The sequence below is a fragment of the Triturus cristatus genome, chromosome 2_1 (assembly GCF_964204655.1).
Source record: "Triturus cristatus chromosome 2_1, aTriCri1.1, whole genome shotgun sequence".
Taxonomy (NCBI): Eukaryota; Metazoa; Chordata; class Amphibia; order Caudata; family Salamandridae; genus Triturus; species Triturus cristatus.
In genome coordinates, this window is record NC_140581.1 from 209,830,642 (window position 1) to 209,852,188 (window position 21,547).

The following is a 21,547-nucleotide window of genomic DNA, read 5'->3' on the forward strand; positions in this document are numbered from 1 at the left end:
ATGGAATCTATCAAATTAAAGAAGTAGACTCACAGGAAGGCTGGTTGGGGCACGGCTAATTGATCTGGTAAATTCTGGCCTGCTTGCTCAGCGCTGTTGATGAATATTCTATCGCTGACGCACAGCATTATAAATTTGAAGGCGCAGTTGCATGCTCTCATATGTTAGACAATTTTAGCATGCTGGTGCTGCCTCATTGGCAGTGTGTCTCAATTGCAGTATTGTCAGAGGGGCGCTAGAATACGTGACTAATGCATTTTAATGCAGTGATGCGGACACTAGCATTAAACTGCGTTAGTCGAAAGCCTGATCCGGCCATACCCTAACCCATCCCTGAAACTGCGAATACTAAAATTCTAATAACGTTATTATAATTGTATTTTTCCTGCTCAAAGAGAGCATTTGTTAAAGTTTTCATGTTAATCGCAGCGCCCATCATGAGCTGAAATCAACATGAAAACTTAAACAAATGCACACAATCACCCCGCAGCCCAGCTCTATTAAGAAAAGAAATGCAGCAACATAGCTGCTAACGTTTCAAATTGCTATCTGGGACGGTTTCAAACCTGCCTTAACACCATTCACGTGGATCTGTATGTGAGGAAATGCACCGTCTTTTCACTTTTTTTTTTTTTTAAAACTGTTTTTATTATTTTCATGCTCAATGCGTATACATTTCTGACATACTGATGCATATACATATAACCAGTACCTTTGCATTAATGAAAATTGTGACACTTGGTTTTATAAAATCACCAACATTTCCTTAGATTGATAACTGTCTTCACATTACAATTTTAACTCTTCTCCGTTTCCGGTCTTTTCACTTTTTTAAGCAAAAGTTTGGAGTGATATTTAGCGCTGCACCCACACGCACGCCTGGTTACTGGCGCACACAGCCTTGGTTGCAGCGCACACAGACCTTACACGGCCGCACACAGAGGAAAAAAATTAGAGGGAACATTGGTCACAGGATAAAGGTATGCAGGAGACGACAATGGCCAGTCCATGGCGAGATGTGATGTCTGCCAGGTCAGACAAATCAACAGAGTCCACAATGAGAAACATGTTGTGCCAGTCCCTAGATGGCAACAGGTCCCTGTAAACATAAATTATGCATGGCTTGCATGGTATGCATTGACACCTCATACCATGGACAAGTAATGCATGTACCACTGCATCATGTCAGGAGGCACAGTAGTGCACATAGGAAACAATGTGATGATCAGTGAATTGTGCAGTGTACAAAGAGTGAATGACACACAGCTAACACAAAGCTTGTGGGGTGCACTACAATGACCATTTTCCATCTGATCCACAGGTGACCAAGAACTCACTGCAGAGGACAACACCAGCAACATGCAGAGCCAGTCTCCCCCCCAGTACATGGACTCTCGGATGTTGACTCCCAGGACTCTATGGACGATGAGCTCAAAGCCGGCCCTTCTGGTGTGCCAGGGAGCAAGAGGTCCCAGGACCCCATCGACCCCCCACCACATCTGCGGCAATAACAACTTCACTGCAGACCCCTGCTGTTATGGCCTGTGCAGCCACCGCCACCACCACCAGCACCACCACCACCACCAGTGCTGCCTGCAACACCCTCCCTGTCCCAGAGGATGACCACCCCACAACACCTACTGAGGAGGGCAGGGAGAGGATGCGGGTGCCCACAGTGGTGAGGCAACAGGTCCGTGGCAGCAGGGTAGGTGGGAGGGGCAGGGTCACCCACAGACACCTGGAGGCTGGGACCCAATCCCTGGAACACATCACCAGAGTCCTTGGTGCATATGAACAGGCCCAGGGACAAACGGGCCGGTCGGACAAACAGTTATGCGAGCTCATCCTGCTGATGAGGTCCATCGACACTCGCATGGGACAAATTGTGTACCTCTTGGGCCAGCAAGTGGCGGTACTGAGGGACAGGCATGCGCCACAAACAACACCTCCACCTCCCTCTGGTGGGCCACAGGATGACACTTCACCATCCTCCCCTGAGCCCACAGAGAGGGGTGAGTCCTCAGACCCCACTGGCCCTGCAGCAGGGCCCCCCCGCCAAGTGATGAAGGGGCCGTCCTAAGAAGACCCTGGGAGTATCTGGAGGCAAAGCACCTGCCAAACTCCAGTTACGGAGCCAGCCCCTCTTCACCACTGCATTGACTTTATGGACTGTCCTTCCTCACACTGCCATTGTGAATGGCATCTGTCTGTTGGACTGGGTCACCACATCAATGTGGTAACTACTCGACTATCTCATTTACCACAACTGTCAACTCACTGCTCCACCACCACCTCAATGGAAACGTACACCCCCTCACATGTCACCATTGTAAATAAAAAATCCTTACACACATGTTGTTGTGTCTGCTCCGTCTTTATTGCAGGATGTACAGTCTTCAACATGATCACAATGTACCAGGAGTATGGACTGTATGTAGGCAAGGAGAAGTTGAAGGCAGTTAGGGAAACACAACAGAACAACATTCACTGGTCTGGGTGTGGCATCACAGACATCACACAACACCTACCATCAAGATAACCCAACATGCACATGTCACAATGGGCAACAAGTGTCAACATACACGTCCTTTAGATGTTCCAAAATGACCTGTCCCAGAAACATTGCCAATCACTGCTGAGTCTACAACTGGCTGATGTCACAATTCTCACATACCCCTTCACGACAACAGCAATATCAGCAGACAATGGGTATGTTGTACATTGTCACCCACCTTCAAGTGAAGTAGCGGATGATGAGCTTTTCATGCAGGTCAACACCTTCTTCCTCTCCACTGTCCTCATCACTGGACACGGGTTGGTATGCAGGCTGGGGCCTTGGGTCCTCATCATCATCCAAGAGCAGAGGAATCGCCTTGCAAATGGTTAGGTTGTGGAGTATGCAGTATGCCACCACAATCTGACACACCTCCCCGGGCGAGTATACCAGTGCACCTCTGGTCTTGTCCAGGCAGCGGAAACGTGACTTGAGCAGACCAAAAGTGCGCTCCACCACACGACGTGTCCTTCCATGGGCATCATTGTAGTGGACTTCCGTAGTGGGCTCAGCAACCAGGGACAGTTGGGTTATGCAGAGTCATGTAGGTATGACAAACACAAATAGACATTGCAACTTCGCTGAGGCATAGGGCAGCAGGTCACACACCCAGCACACCATACGACTAGGCATACTCACCCACAATCCATGCACGTATGGGAAGCAGATTAGCCATCAGCTGGGACACAATGCTGTTCCACCGGATGTAGGAGTCATGGGCCGAACCTGGGAATTTTGCACACGTGGGAGATGATCATATCTGCCAGGCACACCACTTGCACATTTATGGAGTGGTAATGTTTGCGATTCTTGTAAATGTGCTCACTTGCCTGTGGTGGCACATGCCCGACATGGGTGCAATCAATTGCCCCAACAACATGGGGGATGTGTCCAAGGGGATAGAAGTCTCCCTTCACAGCTGGCAATTCAGCACCCCTGGGGAAATGTATATATCTGTCCTTGTATATCATCATGGCGGACAGAACATCACGCAGCACCATGCTGAACATCGGTTGTGACATCCCACCAGCGCTGGCCACTGTCTCTTGGAACGATCCAGTCGCAAAAAAATGCAGGGCTGCCATCACCTTATAAGTTGGGGTGAAAGCTGTTGGATATGTCCGGCGATGCTGCAGCTGGGGATATAAAGAGTCTTTAGGGTGGCTCTATCCAGATGGCATTTCCGGATGATCGCCACATCCTCCATGTCCTCCAGCACTGTCAAGTGACAAATCAGATTTGGCCTCCTCCTAGTTGAGATGAAAGTGGACACATGTCAATGCAATACATCATGAGATGGGCACAGCATCTCATGTTCTGGAGGACACAATGACAACAATGAGTGCCATCAAAATTGAGTTACAGACCAGCTTACATGTAGGGACACCTTCAGCTACACAAAGGTCACACCTGTCAACTTACACAGAATAAGTACCCGAAACACCACATTGGTCAATGTGAATGCACATAGGGATATGGCCACATTTCACATGGGCACACCTGGGAGTATAGCATCCAGCATATGTGTAACAAATCAACCCCACTGTCTCCTACCTAGCTGCCATACCTGTCACACCTTCATGCGTCATTTCAACTTGGCACACATCCACCACACAATGACCACAGTCGGCGCAGTAATGACGAATGTGTGCATGAGCAGACATGAGAGGACATGCAAAATAAATCATCATTCATTGAGACGAGCATTGCTGTGATTGTCACTGCACCTCGTCACATTGACATGTGTACACATTGTAGAGTCCAGAACAACACTGTCCTGCCTACACAACCATCAAATTCATAAGTGACAAGTGAGTGAGTACAGGCCAATCTACGAAATCACACACACAAACATGGCATGTGTAGTAACCAGTGGAGTAAATGGAACATTGGCATTGTGTGCACAGTGATGTGCCATTGACGATGTTGGTACTGTGCACTGTTGATGTTTGCCGGATGGTCATTGTGTGCATGTTCCGCCGCCTGAATCACGGTGCCTCGTGTCAATGTATGGCACCCATATCGCGGTAGCTACCGCCTTGTCCCAGCGGTGTGTCACCAGCACCCCCAATCACACAAGTGTGGTAGTGATTGGCATGGAGACATGGGAAATGGCGGTGGGCATGCTCTGCCGCCTGAATCACGGTGCCTTGTATCAATGTATTGCACCCATATTGCGGTAGCTACCGCCTGGCCCCAGCGGTGTGTCACCAGCACCCCCATTCACACAAGTGAGGTAGTAATTGGCATGGAGACATGCCCAAATGGTGGTGGGCATGCTCCGCCGCCAAAATTGCGGTAGCGCACACCGGGCACCAGCGGTGTGTCACCGCCATGGAGCATGCCCATACAACCAAGGGGAACCTTGATTGCGGTGGCATGATGCAATTTTGAAGATCGCAGTAGGCGTGCTCCGCCACTGCGGAGGCAGTCATTGGATGCATTTGAAAGATGCACCATCGCAGTAGCGCACACCAGGCCACAGCGGTGTGTCAGCGCCATGGAGCATGCCCTTACAGCCACTGGGAACCTTGATTGCGGTGGCATGATGCAATTTTGAAGATCGCGGTAGGCGTGCTCCGCCACTGTGAAGGCGGTCATTGAATGCATTTGAAAGAGGCAGACCTGGACCACCAATTGCTGCAGCTTGGCACCTTTAAAACGACCCCAGGGGGCTATATATATGTGGGAGTGAGCCTCACATTTCCACTGCTCCCAGAGCCTGCTGCCTGAGACCCCTCACCTGCTGCTGCCTCCAGGGACTGCTGCCCGAGACCCCTCACCTGCCGCTGCCTCCAGGGACTGCTGCCAGAGACCCCTCACCTGCTGCTGCCTCCAGGGACTGCTGCCAGAGACCCCTCACCTGCTGCTGCCTCTAGGGACTGCTGCCTGAGACCCCTCACCACCCAATTCCGCCGCTGTTGTCTAATGTCCACAGTGATGGCAAGGACAGAGAAGATCCGTGCCAGTCCCTTCATGAGCGAGGTCCTGGTGGACGAGTTGCTCACACAGTACCCAAGACTATTTGGTGCCTCAAATGTCATGGTAAATCCTCAACAGTGGGGGGGAGGGCAGGGGGCAAACATGTGGTTGGACTGATGCAGTATGTGCCTGGGATTGTGGGGTGTGTCATGCACTCCCTAACATGCTGTCTCCAGGGGGAAGGTGTGTGTACCCAATGCCACAGGTTTCCCTGCCTGCACATGTCTGTGTGAGTGACCTGTGTCATGTTTTCAGCCATACAGTGACGCAGAAGGTTGTTCATGCAGGAGTAAGGAAACTGATTGCTTGGCTGAATGGCTGTGTGTGCCCCAGTAGTCCATCTCAGTGTGAGCCCACATGGCCAGCACAGTCCCCGCCCACAGAGACAATGACACATCACTCCACTTATAGAGTATTACATCAGTCTTTTCTCATTGCACTTCAGCTATGGGCCATCTCAGCACTGTAGGTTTGTCAGATCATGTCCCTCAATGTTACAATCATGACACAGTTATCTATTCACATGGAAGGTACATTGGGGGCTGCGCAGTCTAGGACACAGTGAGTCCACCCCCAGACACAGGTCGATATGTGATGTATGTGTTGCTCAACCCAACAATGGACTGGCGATGTGGGCAGGCTACATAGGTGTTTCGGTGCTGGCATCCTGCATGTGTGTGAGATGTGCAGGGACTGTGTTCCCCCTCACACCTGCATGCATTTACATCAGCTTATCCCATGCAGATGTACCATATGAGATGTACTTTAATCTCTGATTGACATATCGTTGGATTTGTGATGAGTTTGTATCTTGCTGCTATACTGATAGATGTCGGTACATAACACTGTGCCACTGATCATTTCCCCCTCTTGTCTCCCATGCCTGCAGCTCAAGGTACACCAGCGTAAAACCGTGTGGAGGACCATTGCGGCCAAGGTGCGAGCTCTGGTGGTCTCAAACCGACGGCACACCCACTGCCACAAGAGGTGGGACGACATCAGCCGGCTGGCAAAGAAAGTGGCGGAGATGACCTTGGGGCTGCTTCCTCGCACTGGGCATTTGGCATTGCGCAGCATGACACCTCTAATGGGGCGCATCTTGGCAGTGACACAGCCTGAGCTGGATGCACGTTTGAAGGAGCATCAGCAGCAAGCCAGGGGTGAGTTTGTGGGGAGGTTGACTTTGGCTGGGAGTGGCTGCATGTGTACAGAGCCTGTGCCAGTGCTGGCCTATGTGATGTTGGTAGTGTGATGCAGTGGCATGTAAGTGGCTGCTGGGCCGGGTGCCAGTGTCATGCATTTGCCATTCCTGTACTGACGAAGGTGATTTGAATGCTGTGCATTCCCATTGCATTCCGAGTTGTGCTCTTCAGGTTTCTTCTGCATTGGGGTATTCTTGGGAATACCATGGGAGGGAACAGGAGTGTTCCCGATCTGAGTGTGCCTTCATCAATGCATCCATTGCATGCACACCGATTATGGAGGCCTAGACATCTGACAACAATGTGCACCAGTCTTTGGGCCCCAAAGTACAACATGGTGGGTGGCATGGGCTAATGGCCATTGTGGACTGTCTTGTTGTAGTCTGTGTCTGTGTTGTCCCCTCCTGTTCCATCCAGATCTGTCAGTGGCAACAAGTAGTGTGCCCCCATCATGTCCCTAGGTGTGCTCAGAGCTAGTTGTGTGCCTGGTTGAACAGAGCCACAAGCAGGGTGTTGTGCTGTGTGGTTATCACATGGCTCACTCATGCCTGAAGTTCCAGTTTCCACGCACTGTTTGAGTCTATATAGTGAGTTGGCACAATGTGATTGCACAGGGTGGTGTGCAACAAGTAGATCTGGTCATCTTTTGTTAGGCATTGCTTGCATGTGTTTGTTCTGTTGCTGCCACTGACCTGACCCTACATCTCTCTCTCTCATGCAGCATCTCCTGTGGTCACGGAGGGACAGGAGACGGACACCAGTGGGGGTGAAACTAGCACGACAGCTGCACAGGAGCCCAGTGACACAGATGTCATCAGCGCCTCAGAGGGGCATGTGTCTTGTTACTGTTTGTGAAGACTGCGCAGACCTGCTGTTCCACACTGCCATTGTGGTTGTGTTTTCTCATGCATTGCTGTCACATGGTGCCTTCTTGCCTCCAGTATTGCATGTTGTGTGTGTTGTCATACCATCCCCTATCTGTGCTTCAGATGCCTACCCATTGTGGGTCTGCACTCCCTCTCTTTGTGTATGGTACACTCCTGCCATGTCCCCTACTGACATGTAATACACTTCACTTTGGTGTCAGCTGTCCCCTTGGTTAAATGTGTGTGTGCCTCCCCATCACTTCATTTGTGACACTGTGCTTTGTGGTGCAGTTCTTTGGCCACGATCAATGTGTCACTCAGGGCATTTCACCAATGGGTTGTATGTGATGTTCTTGTGCTGTTTGGCAGTCAAGGTTGCTCCTATGCAGTTCAACTGTGTGTGCTGCCCAGTCCTCTGTTCAAGTTGTTTCCACCTTTGTGTCCCAGACTTTTGCATCTGTTGGTGTTGTGTTGGATGTATGTGTGTTGGCTGTGTTATTGCTTCACTTCCTGGGTGTGCTGTTGTCTTTGTGCTTTGCTGATTGGTGTTGTGTGGGTTGATTTTCTGTCACTTGTGCCTGTGTGTGGCTGGTATGCTTGGTGTGCACACACTGCTTGTTGTGCATGCAGTGCTGTGTGTGTATGTTGCCTTGTCATTGCCTGGTGTCCATCTCCTGATGTCCAGCTGTGTTTGCTATGTTATTTTTGTGCCTGTGCATCTGTTGTTTGTTTGATGTGGCTGTGTTGTTCTGTGATGGTACACTTCTTGTGTGTGTTGTGGTATGTTGTCTGTGCATTGTTCCTGAGTGATGAGGTTGTGCACTCCTGTTGTGTCTGTGCTCACATTGGCTTTCCACAGTTTAGCTGCACAGGGCATGTCTGCTCTTGTTGTGGTTCTGTGTGTGTTTCTGTTGGGTTATGTGTTTTGTCAGTTGTTTTTGTGCAGACATTTGTTGTGGCATCCCTGTGTGTGTGTGATGTTTGTGGCTACCCCCAGGGTGTGTGATTGTTTGTATGTGTATTGACTAGCAAGTATTGCCAGCCTTCAGTGTGTTTGACACTGGTGTTATGTGCTGCTGGTGTGAGGATGTGTGTGTGTGTAGATTCTACTGGTGTTTGTCAGTCATGGAGTGTGTCAATGGGTCCTGTGTGTAGTGCTGCTGGTGTACTCCTGTGTAGTAGTTGTATAGATGTGTGGCTGTCCACAGTTTGACATCAGGGCCTTCCTTTCGTCCTTGTGCCTATACATGGTTTGCCTTGCTGTCTCCCTGTGTTGTTGCACTGTGATGTCTGTGGTTTGACCTCACTGACTGTACCAGCCGCCATGTGTGCTTTGATGGTCTGAGGGTGTTGTTCTCTGTTCCTTGTCTTGCATGTGATGTACACATGCTTGTTGTGTGTCTCCATGGCCTTCCATTTGTGTGCAGCCCACTTTGGCTTTCCTATTTGTTGTGCTCCATTGCTGTTGGCATGTGGGGTGTGTATGTGTCAGTCTGTGGTATGTATGTGTGTCTATGCAGGCTGTGTGTCCATTTGGATGTTTGTTCCTTGTATGTGTTCATTTGGTGCTTGTACTCATTTTTGTTTCCCTGAGTGTGGTGTTGTGGTGGTGTGTGTGTTTCCCTGGCCCTGTGCTATTGTGCTGTGTGTTGTGTGTTCCTGTGCAGCCACTCCTGCAGTGGCTGTCTCCCTGGTTGTTTTGCATGGGGGTGCACAGGAGAGGCACATGGCATGTGCCTTCATGGGGTGTGCTAGTGTGTGGTGGGAGGGAGTGTGGCCCTGTGGTTTTTGTGCCCTGCCCATGCCTGGCACTGGCCCTGCCTTCTGCATTGTGCGCATGTATTTCCTTGTATTCCCCGCTGTGGTGACGTGACCGGGACTTTGCTTCATGGTCGTGGGAGATGTGTGTCCAGGATGCAGAGGGGTGACTTGGTGGCAGGTGGGTGATGTGTGGGTGCCCATATGGATGTGTTCCTGTCCCCACCAGGGTGTCTGATGTGGATTTAGACCCTGTGTCAGCCCATGTGTTGTGTGTTGTGTTTGTGTTATTGCATACCTGCAGCGGCGTCCGTGGCGGTCCATGAGTTGCTAGTGATGTAGCAGGTACAGCACCGGAAAAACATGTAGAGCTGGATCCATGGCAGTCATGACTGGGTGGTGTGGGCTGGGACTCTGGTTTCGCGCTCTGCTGTCGAGCTTCCGCCGTCTCTGGTTGGGCGGTTTCTCCACTGTGGTGTGTCTGCTTGTCTGGGGCATCCTAATTTGTGGAGCGGGGCGGACATCATTCCGCATGGCGGTGAGTCTCCAATGGCTCCCACGGCCGCGGTGGCGGGCGACCTTTGATGGTGGTGCACGTCGCACCGCCATCAAACTGTAAGTATCTTCCCTTCAATTTCCTGCAGTTGAAAGGTAAATACTTCCAGCATTGATGAAGGAAGCTTTACCTGCGTTTCGAGGGAGGACACTGACATGTGTGGTTGCTCCTATATAACATGTGTATTTATAAAGCGCACGTTCACTCAAGGGTATCTTGGTGCTGAATAACAGATGTTTATTGTTACACAACTCAATGATACTCATTTGATCGACCTCAGAAGGATCAGTGGACCCACTGGGATTTGAAACTGTGACCATGAGGTCGAACACAAACCTCTACGGTGGACACACAGGTCCACTAAGCCGCCAGACCCAGCTCATCTGCATCCCCATGATACTTTGCTACCAGCCAATAACCATGAATGTACAACTGTGGAAAATGCGCCAAACTTGGATTTATTTCAATTGTTTGTAAGCTCTACTCTTTGAAAACTCTTCCAATCAAGATTTTGTTGAAAGAACAAATTGCTTTTTTTTGTAAAGTACTGCTTTTTAGGTCTCGTCTGAGGCAGTACATGCGCTGTTGATTGCAAAACCTTTTGTTCGCTTATAGGGGGCTTGGAGTCCGTCCATTGCCCACCATTGGCTGATTTAATTGTCAGTCTCATTTGCTTACTTCTGATTGGTTAACCCATGCGGACACCATGTTCTCTTCCTGTCTTTGACCATACCCTTAAGCATGGCAAAAGTACTTGTGACCTTCCAGTTCTTGCGATGTGGGAGCTACTTTTTCTTTTTCTAATTGGTGAAGCACTCTGTGTGAGTGCATGTGTTTGTGTCTGTCTGCTTGCTCTCACTGATTCCCGCACACCCTCCATCTCTTTGTGTTACATCCCACCATGCAATATGTTGTATATTTGTGCTTCTTGCAACATGGCCACCTGTGATCATTAGTCCTTTCTTTGTGTTTCCACCTCTTCGCCCTTCCAGAATACCTGCGAGTATTCTAGCTTTTACTTGAGGGTTCCACTCTTGTCAGTTGATGGTTTGGTCAGCTTGAGAGGAGTCTGCTCAGTTGTGCTCTTAAATAAAACTACTCTTGTAACTTAATAGGAAGTGTCCTGTTCATGCTTAACCTAATTCACAACAATTTGGCGACAATTTGGCTGACCAGACCAGAGAGGAAGCTGTCCCTGCATAGCCTCGAGCAACACCTCGCACCAAGAACCCACGGATGTCCACCCAACTGGTGCCAGAAACGAAAGGAAAAGAAACCAGAAAATGAGAGAAGCAAGAGAAAACTAGAAATAACGAAATAGAAAAATAGGAAAGAAGAAACCACTCGCAAGTACATCTGACGTCACTCGCCTCAACCGTGAGTCAATTGCTGGGCTGCGCGTGTCCCTCCCCACATGTGCCACTCTTTCACGCTCCAAGCATTGCTAGGAAGCGGAGTTACCATGGAGCAGCGTCTCTAGGAAGCATTTCTCTCCGCGTTGCAGCTTCCTCACCGTGTGCAGCCACGCAAAGTAGAACGTCACGACACAGCGTAAGGCTGCCATCATGTGAGTCATTTTTTACCGCACCGCCGCACTCATAAGCTATCATTCCTTGCGGCTGGATTTTGGTTAGCAATTACGGAGATACACACTGGTCGAGGTAAGCTGTGGCACGCAAACTATGGCATTCTGTTTTTAAAGTGCTTTATGTGCGGAAAGTCACAGTATGGATCTGCATTTGAAAGCCAAAACAAAATTAAGGCTGCAAGAAAGAAAGTGAGAGGAATACTAAAAACTGTTAAGTCAAAGGTGGAATATTCATATCAAAGTGGAGAGTCCGTCAGATGTTGTGTGGGTAGTACATCCCCACGCTCTTTATTACTTGCTGCTAGTTTGAATTTAATTTTTACACACCTGCTGCCGTATATCTGCGCTTCAATTCCAATAACAGATAAGACCGACTCCCAGATTTGGGTCAAAGAGCCCAATATCAGGGACAGAGCCAGAGAGCCCAGGACTGGCACAGGGTATCAGGAACAGAGAGTCCTGAACCGGGTCTAAGAGCCCAGGACTGGCACAGTGAACCATGACAGAGAACCCAAAACGGGGACAAAGGTCCCGCAACTAGAACCGGGTCGTAGAGCCCACAGAACTGAGACAAAGAGCACAGAACCGGCTCAAAACGGGGATAAAGGTCCCAGAACTAATGAACCATGACAGAGAACCCAAAACGGGGACAAAGGTCCCACCACTAGAACGAGGTAGGAGAGCCCACAGAACTGAGACAAAGAGCCCGGAACCGGGTCAAAACGGGGCAATGGTCCCAGAACTAGGACGGAGAGCCCAGAACGGAGACAAAAGCCCAGAACTCGAACCGGGTCTAAGAGCCCAGAACCTGTGAAAGAGAAAACTAGGCCCGCGACAAGGACCCCAGAACTTGGACATAGACCCCAGAACCTAAGAAAGGGGGAAAAAAACGAGACCGGCAGAGTGCCTACTACCAAGAAAACTGAGACAGAGAGTAAGGAAGCGGAATAAGAGGCCCAAAACCAGTGAAAGAGACCCAGAACCAGAGAAAGAGATCCAGAACTGGGACAAAGCGACCCACAACTAGGACAGAGAGTCCAGACTCGAAGAAAGAAAACTGCCCAGAAACGGGACACAGGGCCCAGAACTGGAAAAGGAGAGCCAGAACCGGTGAGAAATGGTGGACAATAGAGACTCCCCAACAGGAAGTAGATTCAAAAGTCATCCAGAACGCATTCAACAGGAGAACTCAAGTATGAAAACTCACTCAGCAATGAAGCACTGAAATGAATGTACAAACTGTTGAGAACTTTAAAAAAAAAGATTTTAAATGATGTTGTGATCATATGACAGTCCGTAGCACTTCAAGCAAGAATGAAGACTGCAAACATCATCAAGCGGCATTGCACTTGGAAATCTTGAAGAGTACACAGGACTGTGGTATCTGCTGTTGGAGTTCAGCGGTTCTCACAGTTTTGAAAACCTTGACGCCCAGACAGTATTAAGTTGTCTTTCTCTTCAGCAAAGCTTATTTCACCTAATTGTGAATCTTCAGCCCCTTTGCAACTATTACATCCGGAACATTAAAGAAATTTGGAAACTAAAGCATGGAGGCATCTGATGCGCAGCCGTGGTGGACAAGGACAGGTTGAAGAAAGAGACCTTCCCTTCCTGATTTTGTCAGTCGAAGTGGGGTAGGTGGTGGTGATGCCCGTCGTTTTGGTGAAGTTCCTCACTTCACCCTTGATTTCATTTTGGTGATGTTTCTCTCTTCACCCTTGACTCCAAAACGCTTTCTTTCTCTTGCGAACCAGAAGCTCAAGATGTCGCAGACCTCCTGCCTATTTGAATGATTATTGTTGTTAGTCTCCCATACATTAAGCTTTCTTTTGTGTTTTGTTTCTTTGTTTCCTTTTCTCTGTAAAGGAGGAAGATGTGTTGTATATTTGTGATTCTTGCAACATGGCCACCTGTGGTCATTAGGCCTTTCTTTGTGTTTCCTCCTCTTTATCCTTCCTGATTACCTGCGAGTATTCTAGCTTGTACTTGAGGGTTCCAGTCTTGTCAGTTGATGGTCTGGTCAGCTGGCGAGGTGTCCGCTCAGCTGTGCTCTTAAATAAAACTACTCTTGTAACTTAATGGAAGTGTCTTGTTCCTCCAACCTAATATACAACACAATACTAAATACTCCCCTATAAAGCAGCCAGCACTGGCCGACTCCTAGTGATTTTTATTCTTTTATTTATTGTCCAAGTGTCCCCCGCACACGTCCTCCATCCATTCGTCTGGCCACATGCAATACAAAAAAAAAAAAACAACAGCATGACCAGCGCTTTTTTCTTTACTTTTAGCTATGCTACACCACATTTACGCTGCTGTACAGCATGGCTAAAAAACACAAAATTACAAATCCAATAGTTCTCGCAGGTGAGACCCATTGGCTTTGTCATGCGTGTATTCATGTGGTCATGCTCAACTAGTGCTCTGCTCATACCTGTTGATAGGACTCTTCCGAACCCATGATGCATGTCTGCATTCAATGCACGTCTTTTTTGTGACTATCAAATACCAGCTCTGTCAGATGTGATCTCATGCTCGGTGCAGGGTGTTTTATCGCTCAGCATGGCATCTCACCGCGCTGATCCAATTGTGCCTGTCGCTCCCCAGTGACTGATGGCGAATGCACAGTCCAATTCGTCTCAGACCCAAACCACGCAAACAGGAAATCCTTAATAACAACAATTTATGTTGTGTCTGAAAGAATGCACGCAGTCCTGTCATGTGTACTTAATAGTCCTCCCACAGGGGGTCTGCACGCGCTCATGCCTGCCTGTCACAGGCCTCTTGTCACTTAATGATAATGCGCGCGCTTCTCTGTTATCCTGCATCTGAATTATAGGACAATCACAGCGCCTTCCTGGCAATCCTCTCACCTTTCTTATGTTGTGAAGCAAAAACCCCGTCTCGCCTCTGCTTCCGTCTTCGAATTCTTCTAATTCACAGCACAATTCCGACTTCCTGCCCCCTCCTTTTTCTAACCTTACAATGATTGACCTTTCAAAACCTACTTCAATACAAGTGCATGTGATGGTGATTTGTAGTTGATTTTTTTTATTTTCAGACCAAATTAAATTCTACCCTGCAGTGAATATGTATTTTGACTTGATCAGCTGCTCTGTTGGCTAAACCATCATTATTCTTCAAAAACAAGCGCAACGTGGTCTGACATCTGGTTGTCCTTTTATAAAAATGTATTATTTCAAAAGAGAAATATAACTCACGTTAGAGATGCCCTATGCAAGTCTCTTGTGAGCAACCCACAAGCTGGACCCAACGCTTTTTCGCACAATCCATGGCAATATAACATTTTATTTTTGATACGATAAATGGTGTTTCTTAATAATATTAATTTTTCTATCACCTCCTTCCACTTACAAAGGTTAGTTTCGTAAAAAATACACCTAATGGGAAAAGTAGGAGAGGGCGCTCCTGTCTGCCACACCATATTAGAAGAAACTAGCGCCTAAAGATGTTGTATTTGCAAACAGTGCCAGTGTACGTTCTTTTACCTTTACATTTGTGGGTATATGCATTGCTGGAAATGGAGAGAGATACAGTCAGACCCATCTGGTAGTTATTATTAAGCCCATCAATCAATAAATCAGGATTTATAAAGCGCAGCAAATCACCCATGAGGGCCTCAAGGCGCTGGAGTTGCTAGTTGCTTTGTGGAGAAAGCAGTGAAAAACAAGCATTGGCATAGCCAATAGGTCTCGCCTTTGGGACCTTATAAGTACTTATTTATGCAGCATAATATCCCTAGTGCAACAACAGCAACTGATGCATGGCTACTTATAAGGTCCCAAAGGCGAGACCTATTAGCTATGTCAATGCTTGTTATGGTCTGGCTTGAAAATGCAGCAGTCGCCAGACAATTATGTGAGCAACAGTAGAGAGGGGCTTTGGCTTTGTGCATATGTTGGAAGTCAGGAGTAGATGTTTTGATTGGGCAGTAGTTGTGAGCTTTCACCAAAAAGTGCCTGCCCTCCACACAGCTGTGATCATTTTGTTTATTTATCCTACTGCATGAGGCTGAACTTTCCAAGGGTTCACCCACGTTATGAAAGTGTCTTAGATAACTAGATTATTTATGGTGGTGTTCCCTGGCAGCAGCAAAGATTGGAGGAGGCAGTCAATAACCTACATGCATTTTTAGGTCTGGCTTGACAGTGCAACTGTCTAGACCTATTAACCTGTAACAATATTATTCTACAAAAATACATATCCATTCCCACACTATCTACTTGTAATTCTTCACAGTACTATACAATATTATTTTAAAGTCAGACCTATTGGCATTAGCAATGGTTGTTAAAAATTGGACCACTGCAGATTTGAATCATTTTTGATAATTTCCAGAAGTAAGCAAAAAGTTGAAAAGAAATACCTGAAAAGAGAGAACATGAACGGGAGAGCAAGAAGAATTTTTTGGTGTGAAGGGTGAAAGGGGTTAGATGGTGTAAAAATTGATTTGTGGCAGTGATATTTGGCATGAGTTAGTGTTTGTGTTGGGGAATGTTTTGAGGTGTAAAAGGGTAGTAAAAGGATGCAGGTCGTGTGGTGAGTAATGATTGTATCAAGTGTGTTTTATAGCGCAGATTATTTTTCTTCTCAGTTTTGTTACAAGTCATTAGCTGATAAAGATGGGCCATTAATCGGTGACTGTGGTTGCGAGAGAAGGTTGTTGATAGTGCGCACAAGTGGTAGTGGGAGAGGCTCGATGAGTTTTGAATGGTTAAGGATTTAGCATCGTTAAGGGTGCCAGACAGTGGGGGCGTGGCTAAGCGCCCAACGAGTATGGTGGCGTCTCTGTGAGGCTCCCGTACCCGGTGTGGTGAAATCGCGCTTTGAGAGCACATTGCGCGAAGTTGACCGGAAGAATGGTCGCCTGAAACGCCGCTCCTCTCCACGGATTTGTCTCCAACTCTCCTCTCATCATCTAATTGGCATTTCTACAAGGTAAATGCCCAGCCACTAAGAGGTTTAGTTACAGCCACCATCTTATTGCACCGAGTTGCGCTGCGATCGTGCGTATCCCTTTCAAGCGGCAGCAATGTTCTTCTTTATGCCTGAATGCCCCTGCTCGCGGAGTGCACTTCCTAATTGGAACTTCATTTGACAGTTTATTATTGTGAAGGTGTGCCTCATTTTCACCTTGCTGATGTGGGTGCTTTGAGGATTTGTATATGTGGCCGCCATTTTTGTGGATCTTCAGTGCTTACAAAGCAATGAGCTGTCATGTCTCAGTTAGGGGTCCATTAGCTTTTATAATTTTTTTCTTCAAATGCTAAGCCTTCCTTGTAATATTTATCCAGCACCATTACATATAGGCTTTCTGAGCTCAGAGAAATAGACTATTTGGAACCTTTTGCTGATGAAGTCATATCAGTCTTAGATGCCAGTTGTTTTTACATATTTTGCTGAGCGCATGACAACTGAATAGTATTGCTGGCTGCAGTATTTTTGTTTTTCTTCAAATGCTAAGCCTTCCTTGTAATATTTATCCAGCGCAATTACATATAGGCTTTCTGAGCTTAGAGAAATAGACTATTTGGAACCTTTTGCTGATGAAGTCATAACAGTCTTAGATGCCAGTTGTTTTTACATATTTTGCTGATCGCATGGCAACTGAATAGTATTGCTGGCTGCAGTATTTTTATTTCAAGTGTTTTGCCCCATGATTAATTGTCTTTTGGTACGGTTACTCGATCTCTCCACTCTGCATATCTGATATGTAAATGGGCAGGACGAAAGGATCTCTCTGCGTCACACCCAAGTTGAAACATTCTTTTGTCAAAAATTCAAAACTTTTCTCAGAACTGTCCAAACTAGACAATTCAGGTCTGCTTGTGTCAGAGGACAATAACATAACAATGGATTCCACAATTGCAATGCCAGGAAAGACTAATGTAAAACGCCTGAAGAAAGACCCCCTCGCCTCCCAAACCGCCTTCTCTAGTCTCATTGGAACTGTTATTGCAGGAGATAAGAGCTCTTAGACCTTTTGTCGAGGAAACCAACTCTGAACTGCAAGCTCTCTCAGACAACTGGTCTCAACTTGATAACAGACTTACAGCTGTTGAACAAAATGTATCCTCTCTCACTGATAATACCAAGAATGTCACACTCTTGCAGTCCCAGGTTGTATCACTTCAAAAGAAGGTTGAGGATTTGGAAAACCGAAATAGGAGGAATAACGTACGCATTTACGTGCTGGCGGAGGGGGCGGAAGTTTCTTTAAATCCTTTCTTCCCTAGATACTTCATTTACAAGAGAGCACTCTGCTAAATATACAACGTGCTCACAGACTTGGTCGAGTTTCCACCAACACTTCTCCCCCACAACATCCAAGAAGAGTTATCCTTTACTTTCTTGAAAATACTGATTTATTGAAAGTATTGTCAGCCGCTAAAGCCATCCAGCGGATTTCTTGGTCTGGTTCCACACTGTTTTTTGCACAGGACTATTCTAGAGCCACAGCAGCCAGATGCAAGGCTTTCCTTAATATGAGACCTGACCTTCGCTCCATGGGGGCCAGATATGGCTTATACCACCCTTGTCTATTTAAAGTTACTTATAACAATAAAACAACATCTTATGAGGATCCTCTACGTCTACAAAGTTTTATTAATTCTCACAGCATGACACATACGGATTCTTCAGGACCTTCTTCCTCTCATGTTACCTAACTTGCCTGAAGTCTACCTTTGAGGGATTAATGTACTTGACATTGCTAGTTTGACGATGCTTTTCTTATTTATACCTTGTTAGTTCATCTCTACTAGTCTTTAAGTCTTTTGTTGTGTACACTAATTTTAGCTCATGTTATCTGATTCCTGTTTAGTTGTTTCTTTGTTCATGTTACAACTTGCTGATTATTATGTTAGTCTTCGCATTTAACAGTCTTGTTACTTTATGGCGTGATGTTCCCCCTGTCCGGTTCAGCCATCCCTAGATGGTTCGTCTACTCCATGTGGTTCTTCCCACCCCCGCATCCTTGTTTCGTTTATGTAGGTATGTTATTTGTATTGTTTTTTGTTTTGTGTTCAGTTCTATATCTCATTATTTCTTCTCTCCATGGTCTCTTTACTTCTTCTTTTTTCTCATTCCTACTCTCCTACATTTATCCAGTGTTGCATATCTAATATTATCTCTCTCTCACCTCTTTATCATTTGCATATTATGTCTATTTTTCATGGTTCTACTTCACCTGAGTTCCATTTCTGGCATCTGTCATCTGCTAATTTTTCTTTTCTTTGGCTCAGGTTTAATTTACTTATTTACTTTCTTCTTCTCGATTCTTATATCCCTTTTTTCTGCCTCATTGAATTGGACTATCATTTCACTCTGATATTTCTCTCCTCTTTTAATTTTTTGTGTCACTAAAATTAGTTTCATGGAACATTAGGGTATTGAATTCTCCTATAAAGAGACAGAGGGTCTTAAACCACCTAGCCAAATTAAACGCTGATATTGTTTTTTTACAAGAAACACACCTCACTGACACTGAATCTTTGAAATTAAAAAGGGGCTGGGTGGGGGAAGTTTATTTTTCTCCAGGTGACGGCAATCAAAATGGAGTTGTGATACTGTGCCGTACATCCCTCCCAGTTACACTCTTATCGCATCAGATGAAGAGGGGAGATGGATCATTGTTAAACTGTCACTAAGAGGTGTTCCAGTTTCTTTTCTCAATGTCTATGCCCCTACTGGCGGAGATGCCTCCTTCTGGCCCGCTTTAGCTAAGCAACTTTCTCATTGTATTGAGGATAATTTTATAATGGCCGGAGACTGCAATCAGGTGTTAGAACCTTTTATTGACAGAAACTCCAAAATGCCTTTCGTTCCCAATAAATCACACAAATCATTTATTCATACTATCACTCAGCATAAATTGCTTGATGCCTGGCGCCTTCGTAACCCGACCATTAGAGAATATTCGTTTTACTCCCCAGTCCATCAAACTCAATCAAGAATTGATTATGTCTTTGTTTCTCATAATATTTTGCAATCCCTTACACATGCAGAAATTGGTCCTATTATTTTATCGGACCATGCACCCATTTTAATTGGCTTCGATGTAATGCCCAGAATTAATGCTCCCAGAAGATGGTGTTTTAACAATGCACTTCTCTTAGATCCAAAGTTCATGGCATCTTTCACTTCCTTCTTTATTAATTACTTTGAGAGTAATCATACAGAGTCCCTTCCACTTTCGACTATCTGGGATGCTTTTAAAGCTTCTGCAAGAGACTTTATTATTGGCTTTGAAGCAAAGAAACGAAAAATTGCACGTAAGATTACCAATGATCTCCTCCAAGACATTAAGAAACTGGAACACTCATATTATGTTTCTAACTCGGACGAATGTTTAAAGGCCCTTATTAATGTAAAAATGCAATTTAATAAGAAGTCAACAGAGGATTGCCTCACTTTACTTGTTGAAATCCAGTGCAAAATTTTATGGTGGTAAAAATAAAGCAAGGAAAATATTAGCCAACTATTTAAAGATTTGACATAACAAATTAAACATTGAATCTGTATACGATGATCATTCTGTTTTAAAATTTAAAGAAGCTGAAATTTTGAACGAATTTTCTCTTTTCTACAAATCTCTATATACATCAGAAACCCAACCTACGGATCACTCATTGTTACAATTTTTCTCAAACATCCAAAAGCTTCAACAGTTCCCTCTGGATCTATCCCCCTTAGTATCAGACCTCACTCAGAAAGAACTCCTACAATCTCTCCAGAACCTCAAAAAAGACAAAGCACCCGGCCATGATGATTTTACCATTGAATTTTATCTCCACTTTTTAAAACTTTTGATACCCAAATTACACTCACTTATAAACTGTTTTTATTCCTCAAATAGTTCTTCCGGTTCTTTTTTAGAAGCCTATATTTGTCTTATTCCCAAAGAAGGTAAAGATTCTGAGTATTGTAAAAATTATAGGCCTATTTCATTGGTCAATATTGATTATAAAAAAAATTCTAAAGCTTTAGCCATACGCTTAGATTATTATTTGCCAAGTTTGTTGGGAAAAGAACAATCCGGCTTTGTAAAGGGACGATTTATAACAGACAATACAAGACTATTCTTTGATGTTCTATCCAAATCCTCACACCTTAATCACTCTCTAGCAGCAATTGCGCTGGATGCCGAAAAGGCTTTTGATAGAGTCGAGTGGAAATATTTATTTTATACTCTTAAATGGTTCGGCTTTGGTCCAAATTTTATAACTTTATTATCTCTGCTCTACTCTAACCCTTGTGCTGCTGTATGTGCTAATGGCTTAGTTTCTTCATTTTTTAACTTAGGCAGAGGAGTGCGTCAAGGCTGCCCCCTCTCTCCATTTCTAATCAACTAGGCCCTAGAACCATTTTTGTCTCAATGACGTTTATGTCTCACTTATCTTGCTTTTTTCTGTTTCGATTTTGTTTCATTAGTCCGAATCTTATACTTCTGATGTAGTAAACTTGAAATGTATTAATATAAGTGTTATATTGTATATTATGCAGAGACACCTACTTTTCTCTTCAATAAAAATTCTTTGAACTTAAAAAAAAAAAGGGTGCCAGACAATGGGCCCGATTCACAGAACAAACTTAAGACAAAATCCTAAACTTAGTACCATTTTAGTATTCACAGAATGCACTTACTACTTCTAGTATTAACAGAATGAACTTACTACTTTTGCGATTCACAGAATAAACTTACTACTTTTGCTATTCACAGAATGGATTTACGACTACTAACTCTACGTCCGCACTTGGGCCGGAAATTCCGGCACGGAGGCGGAGCTTCCGGCCCAGAGGTGGAGATTTTGGCCATGGCTAAATCTCCGCCACTGGCCGGAATCCCCACCTCCGGCCCGGAAGCTTTGCCTCCGGCCCGGAAGCCCCGCCTCCAGCCCGGAAGCCCCGCCTCTGGCCTGGAAGCCCCTCCTCCGGAAGCTCCGCCTCCGGGACAGAATTTCCGGCCCGAGTGTGGACGTAAAGTTAGTAGTCGTAAATCCATTCTGTGAATAGCAAAAG